This window comes from Sturnus vulgaris, chromosome Z, assembly GCF_052056855.1.
Source record: "Sturnus vulgaris isolate bStuVul1 chromosome Z, bStuVul1.hap1, whole genome shotgun sequence".
Classification (NCBI taxonomy): Eukaryota; Metazoa; Chordata; class Aves; order Passeriformes; family Sturnidae; genus Sturnus; species Sturnus vulgaris.
In genome coordinates this window covers 49107920-49118711 of record NC_142283.1, presented here as the reverse complement: position 1 = coordinate 49118711, position 10792 = coordinate 49107920, and the positions used below count along the sequence as shown (strand labels likewise).

Genomic DNA, 10792 nt, shown 5'->3' with positions numbered 1-10792 from the left:
GCCATGCAGTCTGTTTCGATTGAAAACTGATGGTTTACCTTGTTTTCATTTTTACCTTTTTTACTTTTTTTTCTGTGTGTGCATGAAGAATTCTTTCTTTTAAAAAATATTATTATTCAAGTGCATGCTGAAATTGAATCATACTATTCTTACGTAATTTTTCATTGGATTGTTGCAAGCTGTAAAGAAATCCAATTAAATTTCCCTTGCAGGCGCAGGGTCTCATTCAGGATGCCTTTATAAAGCTGGCTTGTTGGACTGTATGGCATGCCTATGAATTGGGTACCACCGGGGCCCTGTCCCATTCCTTGTCCTGTGTGACATGTCGGAGAGAGAGAGTGTCTGCTAACGATGTTTCAAAGAGCTGTATTATCAGAAAACATAAAGGCTTTGCCATAATTTCATCTGCCATAGTTCAGAATATGCATGTGAAAGCGTATTTGCAGAGCAGTTTTTAGCCCTGTATGGTTCACACATTAACCTCTGCATATGATATTCAAGTTCTTTATGCTAAGGACACATGATTTGATGTTTTATTCAAACACTGAAGATGATGTACATATTCTCTGTTGAAGACAAGGTTAGCAGAAGCAACTTTTAGAACGATATTCTAGTTTCCCAAGCTGCACAAAAGGAAGGTGATTGCAAATTTCTGGAGTTAGATTACACAGCAGTGGGACGGCTGCACTATTTGTCTATGTGCCTTGCTTCTGATTTAAACAAAATTGAATGATCCCAGTGATCAGAAGGCTCACTCTGACCGACTTCAACAGTACCTCCATGGACACACATCATGGTGACATACAGAGCCACCTTGATTCACTATCAGACTTTGCCTCTGGTAGCTGTAACAACTATGTATCTTGCAGGTGAAGGATGCTCCAGGTTGAACAATAAGACTGCCTTGGCTTGTTCAATCTGCTTCTTTTCATTGCTGAGAAAGAAGGGGCAAACCTTGTTCTGCAGGCTCCAGGCACTTTCCATATGGGAGATTTCTTGTTGTAAGGAGCAGAAGTATTTATTTACCCGGTAACTACAACTACCTCCTTTCACCTCCTCAGACATCTATATCCTGGAGCTGGAAATAAGCTATAAGATGTGGAATGCAAAGATGATAAAGATCAACCACTATATCTTCCTGTTAATGTGGAATTGATTTCTGTGCTATATTTCCTGATGTTTCTCCAATCTACTTTAAATGTTCCCAAGTGTTCTTTTCCCTTGAGAAATTATTGCACTGTCTAATGTTATGATGATGATGGTAGAAGTGTAGTCCAGATCTAGTTCAAGAACTGAGACAGAGATGTATGCATATAGTTCTACTGACTGGGATTTTCTTCTGATAGTCAATCTAAATTTTTCTTATTTTAATTTCTTCTCATTATTGCTCTGGTTAGCCCCCTGTAACTAAGCTAAATAATTAATTGACATTTTCATTTATTTCATTGGGAGCCATTCACACATATCAGAAGACAAATTTTACCCCTTAATAAAGAAATGAGCTATTATCTCACCAAGCAGATACTGAAAATGCGGGCTTACACCTGAGAATTGAGACCTCACTGTTTACATACATCATTTGTCTCAAGAGTATCCTGTAAAGGTGGTATTCTAGAGGCTCTTTGTAAACTGAGTCCAGAAAACTAGCCTAAAATAAGTCAGGGTACTCACCCTAAAGCCATACTCACACACTATTTTTACATTTATTTAGCCCAACATGAGTTCAATGCCATTTGTAAAACAGTTGGTATGGATGTGGTTTTTTATTTCCTAGGAGCATGGTACCAGGTATCCTTTTGACCATCTGCTACATTGTTTTCTAATATAGAAGTCTGTCCCTCCTCTCTAAGTCAGGACTGGGCTGAAAAAATTAATTTGGAACAAATTTTTTACAGTAGATTGATCTCAAAAGGATACTCATTGGAATCCTTTTTAGTCTTGGCTTTATCAAATAATTCACTATTATTCAACAAATCATAAGAAGCACTGCTAGCAGATAGAGAGTTTAGGGGATCAGTGGCAAATCTAGAAAAATAGATAAGACAATACAGTGTTGAATTGAGTAATGCATGTTGACTGGTAACAAGAAAAAGGAGAGAATGTTTGTCACTTTTTAAATGGAAAATCTCAGGCAGTCATGTAACCAGAAGTTATTTCAGACTCAAATAGACTGTAGTCTGCTTTAGCCACTATTCTGTCAGAAAAATGCAAATAGAAACAATCTGGACTCAGTACATAAGAACAGAAAGTGTCCTTGAAAATGGTATAGTCATTAAACTGGTCAAATGTCACTGAGAAAGCTGTGTTTATATTTAGTGCACATTTCCATGGGCAGAGGAAAATACTTCCTTGGAAGGAATATAACCAAGGACAAACATGACTCATAGCAGACTTTAATAATGTCTGAGATGAAGGGCTTGCTTTTTTTTTCATTCTCAGAGGATGAATTTAATGCAATCCTGGTATGCTCACTCTGGGCAGTGTGTGGTAGGGAAGACTGTTAGGGACAGAGGGGGAAGCAGTGCATCTCCACCAGCTGAACGTGGTTCTGGGGACTTGGCCTTCTTCACGCCATGCACACACTGTTGCTGACTCAGTTTCACCTTTGACTTGCTTTCAAAGACGAATTCAAACCAAGGGTTTAGGCCCAAAACAAAAGAGGTAATTCTTATCCTTACGCAGAGTTTTCTTGGGACAGAGATGTGTAGCCTTGCGAAGGACATGGCTTGCCCCTGCTCCTCAGCCTTTGTGGCTTTAAGCACCTGACTGCCGGCATCCCTTCTGAGCCTGGTGCCAGAGGGCATCAGGGTCTTCCGCTGGGAACACAGGGCCATCAGAAATTAGAGTGATGAGCCATGCAAGCAGCAAGAGTAAAAGAAACAACCTAGATGAGAGCGAATGTGTCACAGAAGCTATGACTCTGCTTTGTTTTCTTCAGTATATTTTCTATGTAAAATGATATCAAGATAAAGCAACACAGGATTAAGTCCTGCACTCTAATTTGCCAGCAGCATAGGACAGCAGCTTCTGAAATTTAGGATTTAAATCGTCAGTTTTTCCCACTGTCTAACACCATGGTTGCACCCCCCCTTAGGAGTTAATAAATTTTCCTTTTTAACTTTCCAGGTCCGACAGGCAAGCCACGACAGGATAACCACCAGAGGTCAGCAAACCACATTCCAGGGACTACCGAAGTGGTGAGATGTATTACTGGGTTTGGAGCCACGTGTTTCGTTTTGAGTACTGTGAGCGCTGTGGTGTGCCCCAGACACGGGAGTTCGAGTAGGTGATGGCACTGCCAGTGGCAGAAGAGCTAGCTCTGTGTCACCCAGCCCTGCTGCGAGGGTGCAAACACCACGCTCTAGCCGGCTTTGCACGTCCTTTGACACAGGCTAAATTCCATAAAGTAGTCCAAACCAGGAATACGCAAAAATAGCAATACCACTCGATTTTTCTGCAATTCCAGGGGAAAGGGGCTTTCAAGGCTTGCTAAACTTCCTCCTGGCCCACGATGAAATAGAGGGGAACTTGAGAGCTGTGTTGAATAGGCTGGAAAAAAGTAGGGAAGATAAGGAATTTCTTCCACTTCCCCCATTCATAGAGTGAGAATTTTAGAAGAAAGAATAGCATGGGGTTAGATGTGAGAACTGTCTCATCTCTGGTTCCTGGCTCAGATTTTTCCCGGTTTTTATATGCCAATTGGCCCTACGGAGAGGTCTGATTAAAGGCGCATCTGTGTCTGGGGCATATAAATATTCTTTTCCATTTCTAGAAACTGGGCTGAGAGTCAGCTGTAAGTGTATCTTAAAAAACATACATGAGTGAATTGAACAGAATAAACATCTAGCTGAATGGATGCCTTTTTGACTCTGTAGAAAGATTTAGAGGTATTATGTAGCAGTTAAAAGATAAAGGAGGCTGGAAAAGAAGAAAGAGGGAGGGGGGAAACAGAGCTGGGAGAATTTCTCTGAAATGTGTTCTGCATAATCTAGAAGAAAAATGTATGTAATTTGGACCCCAATGCAGGCCAAAACGACAGCATCTAATAGGGGAAACATGATTTAGAGGTCAGTTTATAATCTAAACAAATTTACTGAGTTTCATAAATGAATCTCATGGCAAGATCCCAAATTTTTTAAAAAAGTTGGATAAAAAATATTGTATGTTAAGGAGGGAAATCAAGATGGTTTTTAAGCTGATGTCTTTAGAAATATATGTATATAGACTTTTTTATAGCTCTTGGCATATAAAATAAGTCATTATTCTAAATAGAAAAATATTGATGATGTCATAGGAGCCATTGCCGGACACATCAAGCTGATCTGATGAACTGGGAAATCAATAGATATTTTCCAAACGAGATGGCATTTCTTTTAATTGGTTGTGTGAACGCGATATACTGCAGAGGGCAGACGTTTAAAGTTAATTTTCATTTGGCTTGGATTTGTCTGTGTGTTGTTCTATTACTTCTTTATAAAGAATTTTTTTAGTTTATTTTGTTTAAAGGCTTGGGCTTTTTTTCTATCGGTTTACATATAAATTCCTTATCAGAATAGATGAAATAACACCTATATATTGTTGACACACAGATAGTATAGCTTTGGGAGCAATTTGAATAGCTACCAAGATTAGAAAGTATTGAAGATTTTACCCAATAATTCCTACACTCCTTTAGACCAATTGAAATTTTTAAAGTCAAATAAGTCTTTTAATTTCACCCCCATTACAGATACATAAGCAGTTGTCCTTATGTCCCATAGCAAGTGAACATCAAAATTTGAAACAGAAATTCCAGCTGCTTAGACTTTAAACTAATTGCCAGGCTGTACAAATGGCACACATTGTAGATCAATACACTAACATACAATTCAAGTGTTATTAAGTAATATTGCATGCCCTCCAGAGCCCCTCAGACTCAGAACTTTTCAAGGGCATATGATAATGAAACCCTTGTAAAAAACCACTGTTGATCAGCAAAGGATGCTAGGCTTCATTTGTGTGAAGTATTTTATCTTTATGGTTTTGCATGTCAGATTGTAAGTAAAATAATCTGACAAACATTTGTTAATTCTTCAGGTAGCTGACTTTTTTTGTGTTGTTGGTCTTTCATCAGCTTTACATTTCTCCTGGTGAAGGGGGGAAGAAACAGAGCTGGTATTAATCTACAGTGGTAAGGTATATGCAAATATATGGTGTATTATCCTTTTTGATTTTTTTTTTGTTTATTTTTTAAATAAACTTTTATATGGACTTAATTAATGCAAAATTCCTTTTTGTTAAAGGAAGATGTTCAATTTATTTCCATAACTGTAATGGCAGAGCAATTTTGCAGTTTCAGCTGAAGTGCTGCTAATTCATGCAGGTACTTCAGACTTCATATCTTAAGGAACCCATTTCCTAATTATATTGCTAGGGACAGTGGCAGTTACAGTTATTTGGGGTGGTTTTGTTATGAAGTTTTCTAATGCTCTCAAAAGTTAGCATTGTGATTTCACTGTGCTCATTCTACTCTGGTGCTAAACACTGATTTTATATTTACTTGCCATAAATTTCATACATTCGTCCCCAAAGTTTGCTGCCTATCCTCTTGCTGTTTTAAGTCTTCTGAAATAATTTAATTCACAATTTGATTAAGGTTTAACTTCTCTTTATGGAGAAATATTAGTGAATTAAGGAAACTCAGTCATTCTACTTACATCTGTCCCCTCTTTAATACTACTGAATATAATAATTTGAGGTACTATTATTTATTTACACTGCAGTAGTGGAAGATGCTTTAAGGTGATTGTGTCCAGGAATGATGCATGCCATCATTTAATTGCATGAAAGCCATAAAAAATGTACATCTTTTAAAACATGTGAAATCTCCACAGAAATCAATGACAGAATTTAGCAATACTTTGAGAACAGCCAGTTATACTTTCTATTAGTTATTTTTTGCGGATCAGTTTCATGTTCCAAAACATCCATTCTTTGCTCATAACACACCTGCAGCTGCTTCCAACATTTAATTAATTTTTTAAATGTGGAAATAATATACCTAAGCATTTGTAAAATGCCTTTGACAACAGCATCTAAGTGCTGAGTATGTGCCACTTACTAGGAATAGTGATTTTTTTTTCAGCTTCTGAGATGAGACCAAAAGCAAGATACACATTTTCATCTTGTATTAGGGAAATTTAGGAGAGCTACAGTGCAACTTTAACGGAGCTCAGTCTGGATAAAGAAAGTATTTTTCCTGCTGTTGAGGACATTAAAAAGTCAATAGTTACAGTCACGGACAAAATTATAAAAGCTGCATTCTAACTTTGCATCTCTAAAATTATACAAATGCACCTTTGTGCTCATAAAACCCAGCCATCTTAATTTATAGTGAAAATCATTTCTGAGCTAACTGATATTTCAGATACAAACACCTTGGAGAGCAGATATGATCCTTTCACTTACACATTTCATAGAAATAATTTTCCTAGCTTTAACTTGAAATGCTGGATCTATATATCATAACAGAGAAGGGGTGTTGGCCTCACCCTGGCTAATATTTGACCACCTTGATGAGTTCAGATGCCTCCATGTCCCTCTTGTGCAGCATCTGACAGAAAACGTCAAGTTTCTTACTCTTGGTATCTTGCAAAGCTTTTATTTCATCACAAACTATGAAGGTAGGAGTTATTTTTCTGAACTTCTGAAAAGAGCAATAACTGCATTCCTTGCTTATCTCTTGTTTATTTTTAATGCACCTTGGCTGCATTTTGCTGGGCATGTTTTGTATGTGAAGCAGAGATTTAGTATCATATCTTGAATCTTTAACACCACTCCTTTGGAAAGAAACCCATTCTCTTAACTATTCTGAAAATGCAGCAGAAGCTGTAATCCTTGAGTGACTAAGTAAAACTACAGTTTCTTTTTCCACTAGGGCACAGACGAGGAAGGTTATGTGGATGAGGAAAAGGCAAAAATTTCTTGTAGTTAATAATCACATCGGTGAACTAGTATAGTAAGTTCATAAATAGCACTACTCGTCAATGTCAACAAAAGTTGTTCACCTTAGTTGAAAATCACAAGGTTAGAGAGATGACTCAGACTTAAACAAACATTCTTCTCCATTGGCTTTATGGACTTTGCATTTCTGATGTGATGGACTATGATCTTGCTGCGACTCAAAGAATTAGGCAGTAGCCAGAACACCAGTTTGTGAATCACAGCTCTGTTGCTTTCTCCAGAGAAAAGTGGTTTTAGCCTCATGCTCCACCAGTATACATCTCTGCCTCCATTCTGCCAGCCAAGAGAGGTATTTCCCTCCATACTCCTGCTAAACCCCTTCAGTGTAACTACTCAAAGCTGTGCAGAGGGCACTGGGATTGCTTGTTGCTTTCCTTTAATTCTTCTCAAATCTCTTTTGCTGCCTGATCAGATGACTAACGTCACAAAACTCTCACTACATGAGTTATTTGCCATCAGTATTCCTTCTCTCTGTGTGGGTGATAAAAACCCTTACAGTGGACCTGTAGTCTAAAGAAAATAATAAATATATCTCTCAAATTCCACAGGGAATGACCATTCATCCAAGAATTAGGGATTTCTTAGCTGTCAACAAACTATCCATCAAAATACTTGCAAATTACAGGAAATTGAAGTCTTCAATTGACTGTGGAATGACTGTGTCACTTGCTTTTGTGAAGTAATTTGGGAATCGCTTTTAATACATTTTGGTTATAGTATAACGTTGTAAGTTAAGCAACCAGTGTAGAAATCCCATTCGAAGCTGAATTGCAGGAGCATGCAGTGGGTCATCATCAGCATGCTTCTCCAACCTCCTCTTCCTCAGGATTACACTTCCTCAAGTAGAAATGTTCTTAAATTCATGCAGTCCTGCTCCCTGAAGCCCTGGACCCCAGCTGTGCCGGGAATCAAACAGCAATCTTTCATGTGCAACAGGCTGTACATGTGAGGACTTTCATATAATATTGATGAGGTTAAAGGGTCTTCTTGACTGATTTTGAAATTTTAAAATGGAGAAGTAAGATTTAAAAATCTTGTCACTATTTCAAAGAGGAGGCATTCCTTCCCTCCTTCCCTCCTTCCTTCCTTCCTTCCTTCCTTCCTTCCTTCCTGGAATCCTTCCTTCCTGGAATCCTGGAATCCTGGAATCCTTCCTGGAATTCTGGAATCTTTCCTGGAATCCTTGCTTCCTGGAATACTTCCTTCCTGGAATCTTTCCTGGAATCCTTCCTTCCTGGAATCCTTCCTTCCTGGAATCCTTCCTTCCTTCCTGGAATCCTTCCTTCCCGCCTGCCTCAATTATTTCCTTTCTTCCTTATTCCCTTCTTTCTCTCTTTTTCTCTTTCTTCTCACGTGTTTAATATGTATTCAAGACTACCCTATCAAAAGAATTATTAATTAGACAATCATTTAGATATTGGATCTTATTTCATTTTTTTTTCTCAAATATTTATGAGACATGCATATTTATGAAAATGCTCATTTTGTAATCTGTAAACCTACTTTATGAGTTTGCAGTCAGAATTCAGTCTTACCAGGTTTTTGCAAAATCCTATTGCTAAATCTGACCTAAATCTGTTAAATATTGACTCCAGACTTGTCAGACAGAAATGTTATTCCAGTAATAAAACAACTCTATTAAAGATCATTGATATTATAAGTGAGATAACTTCACAATGAGTGTATCGGTGTTTATTTTAATGAAACAGCTTTCCTGGCACATTGTCAGCTAAACCTTTTACACTGGGAACAGCCTGGAAAAAAAAGAGACATGTTAAATTAGCCTATAACAGGGCTTGTGATTTTGTTTTTAAGTCTTTGCAACTAAAAGTGTGTAAATGGAACTGCTTTCAATAAAGGACAATAATTTATTCTAGAAATTAGCAGGCCCACGTTCCACCTATAAAATCATTCTCTGTGATGTGCAACTGGCCTTCATTTCAGTGGCCTTGATTTATAGTTAGAGTTTGCTTTATTTTCCAGAGGAAGAGACTGGGAAGCAGCCGGACAGAGCTATTAAAGCTGTTGTGCGCAGCAGTTTTTCAGGGGTTTATTAATTCTTGCAGAGAATAAGCCAATGAACTGAGCATTATTCAATGTGAGAACACCTTTTGTAAAAGAGGGGTTTCTTGATGAATAGATACGACCAAAACATACAGATGTTTGCTATATGAAGTTAAGCAATTCTGTTTGCCACATTTTCAGTTGCAAAATTTATCAAAATGAGGCTTCACATTTAGCCGTCTTGTAATTTCACCTGTGTCAGTGGTTTGGTTCCAGGTTTTCTTTGATGCTTATATTGATGCCTGGTTTTTGTGCAGAAGAAAGACCCACATTGCTACAGACAAGGAAGACAATCATAACAACTTAATTCCAGTGAGTGGAAAGGACAAGTTCTCTCTAAAACAGAAACGCTTATATTTTCAAATAAAATAAGATGAACTCTATCTTGCTTGGTTTATAATGTATGAAAGTGAGTCCTAATTAAAACATTTCTAATTAAAAAATATTTCGGTCAGTAAATCTATTAAAAACAAAATTGTGTGTCAGCTACTCCCAAACTGCAGCATTTGCTTAAAAGATAATTTGGGCTTTTCTCTCTCTGTCACACAAGGTTTTCTTACATGCTTGTTTCTGACCATATCAGCTGCTCTTGGGTCAAAGTTTTTGAGGACTTCAGAAAGAGTGGATCCAGGCAGTCTGAGGTTTTGCTTTAGCACAAATATGTTCAAATCACATTTCATACATCAAATGTGAGCAGTTCTCTTGGCCACAAGTGAGGTGTCAGGTTCACCTGTTTTGAATGCTGAGAAAACTGAGGGGACAAATATCTATGAATGGTTTGAACAGACTTGTAATGCTGTAGGCCATGCTAGCAGATAACCTTTTGCATGACCTTTGCAAATTGAGTGAAGTTTTCTTTTAAGTTACAATTAAAACCACCAAAGACCACAGGTTTGTGAGAACAATTCATGTGGTTCAACTGTTAATGTGTACAGAATTCAGAGTATAAACACTATATCATAGTGAACTCAATATTTTATTAGAAACTTCCTATGCTAATGTGTGAAAGATGGGTGAATCATTTACTTCTCTGATAACTGAAGCTCTCTCTCTTTTCATGAGATTTATTTTCACTTTTGTGCTAAAAGACATCCAGGGACTATGCACCAGATTCAACTCAGAGAGACCTGAAGTGGTCTCAGCTCTCACTGCTGAGGACAGTATTTTGTGGCACGCTGGGATTCAGCACCACATTTCAACGGAAGACAGAGATGGCTGTGAACAGCAGTGATCCATCCTACTTGTACAAATCAATCAGGCAGACAGGTTGCCATTCTACTCTTGTTGTACTATACAGTCACACCCCTACCTGCACTGCAGAAGCAGGTGAAGAGACCTGAAACCACAGGAATTATTCCTGTGTTGATAATGAAAATCACTGCAAATGGTAGGCTGAATAAATAATTTATGTGAACAGCCTTTCTTCTCATGCACTGGTTATGCAAACTGCTCAGCAGGCTGGATTTTACATCTCCTAAATGTTGTGCTTTAGCCTGTATGTAACTATGTGGTGCTATCTGAAGAGTACAAGCCAGGATTACAGCCAACAGAACAGCACTGAGAAAGAAAAAGACATGAATTAAGCTCCGAGGGAGAGAGCAACACAAATTTAAAAAAAGAGGATAATTTCCTTGTTTATAGTGATCACAATTGTTTGGCAATTCAAAGAAAGTATGGGACAGAAACATTCTTATATTAGTGATACTGCAATAAGGTTAAAGGCTTT

General features: G+C 37.8%; 1 long non-coding RNA gene across 1 annotated transcript; it reads left to right on the top strand.

The window, feature by feature from the left end:
* The first annotated feature begins 3148 nt into the window (after nt 1-3148).
* On the top strand, nt 3149-9393 carry LOC148219836 (uncharacterized). The gene is made up of 3 exons (XR_015799685.1): nt 3149-3197; nt 5114-5175; nt 9269-9393. It is a non-coding gene; the product is annotated as an uncharacterized LOC148219836 (long non-coding RNA).
* The last annotated feature ends 1399 nt before the right edge of the window (nt 9394-10792 follow it).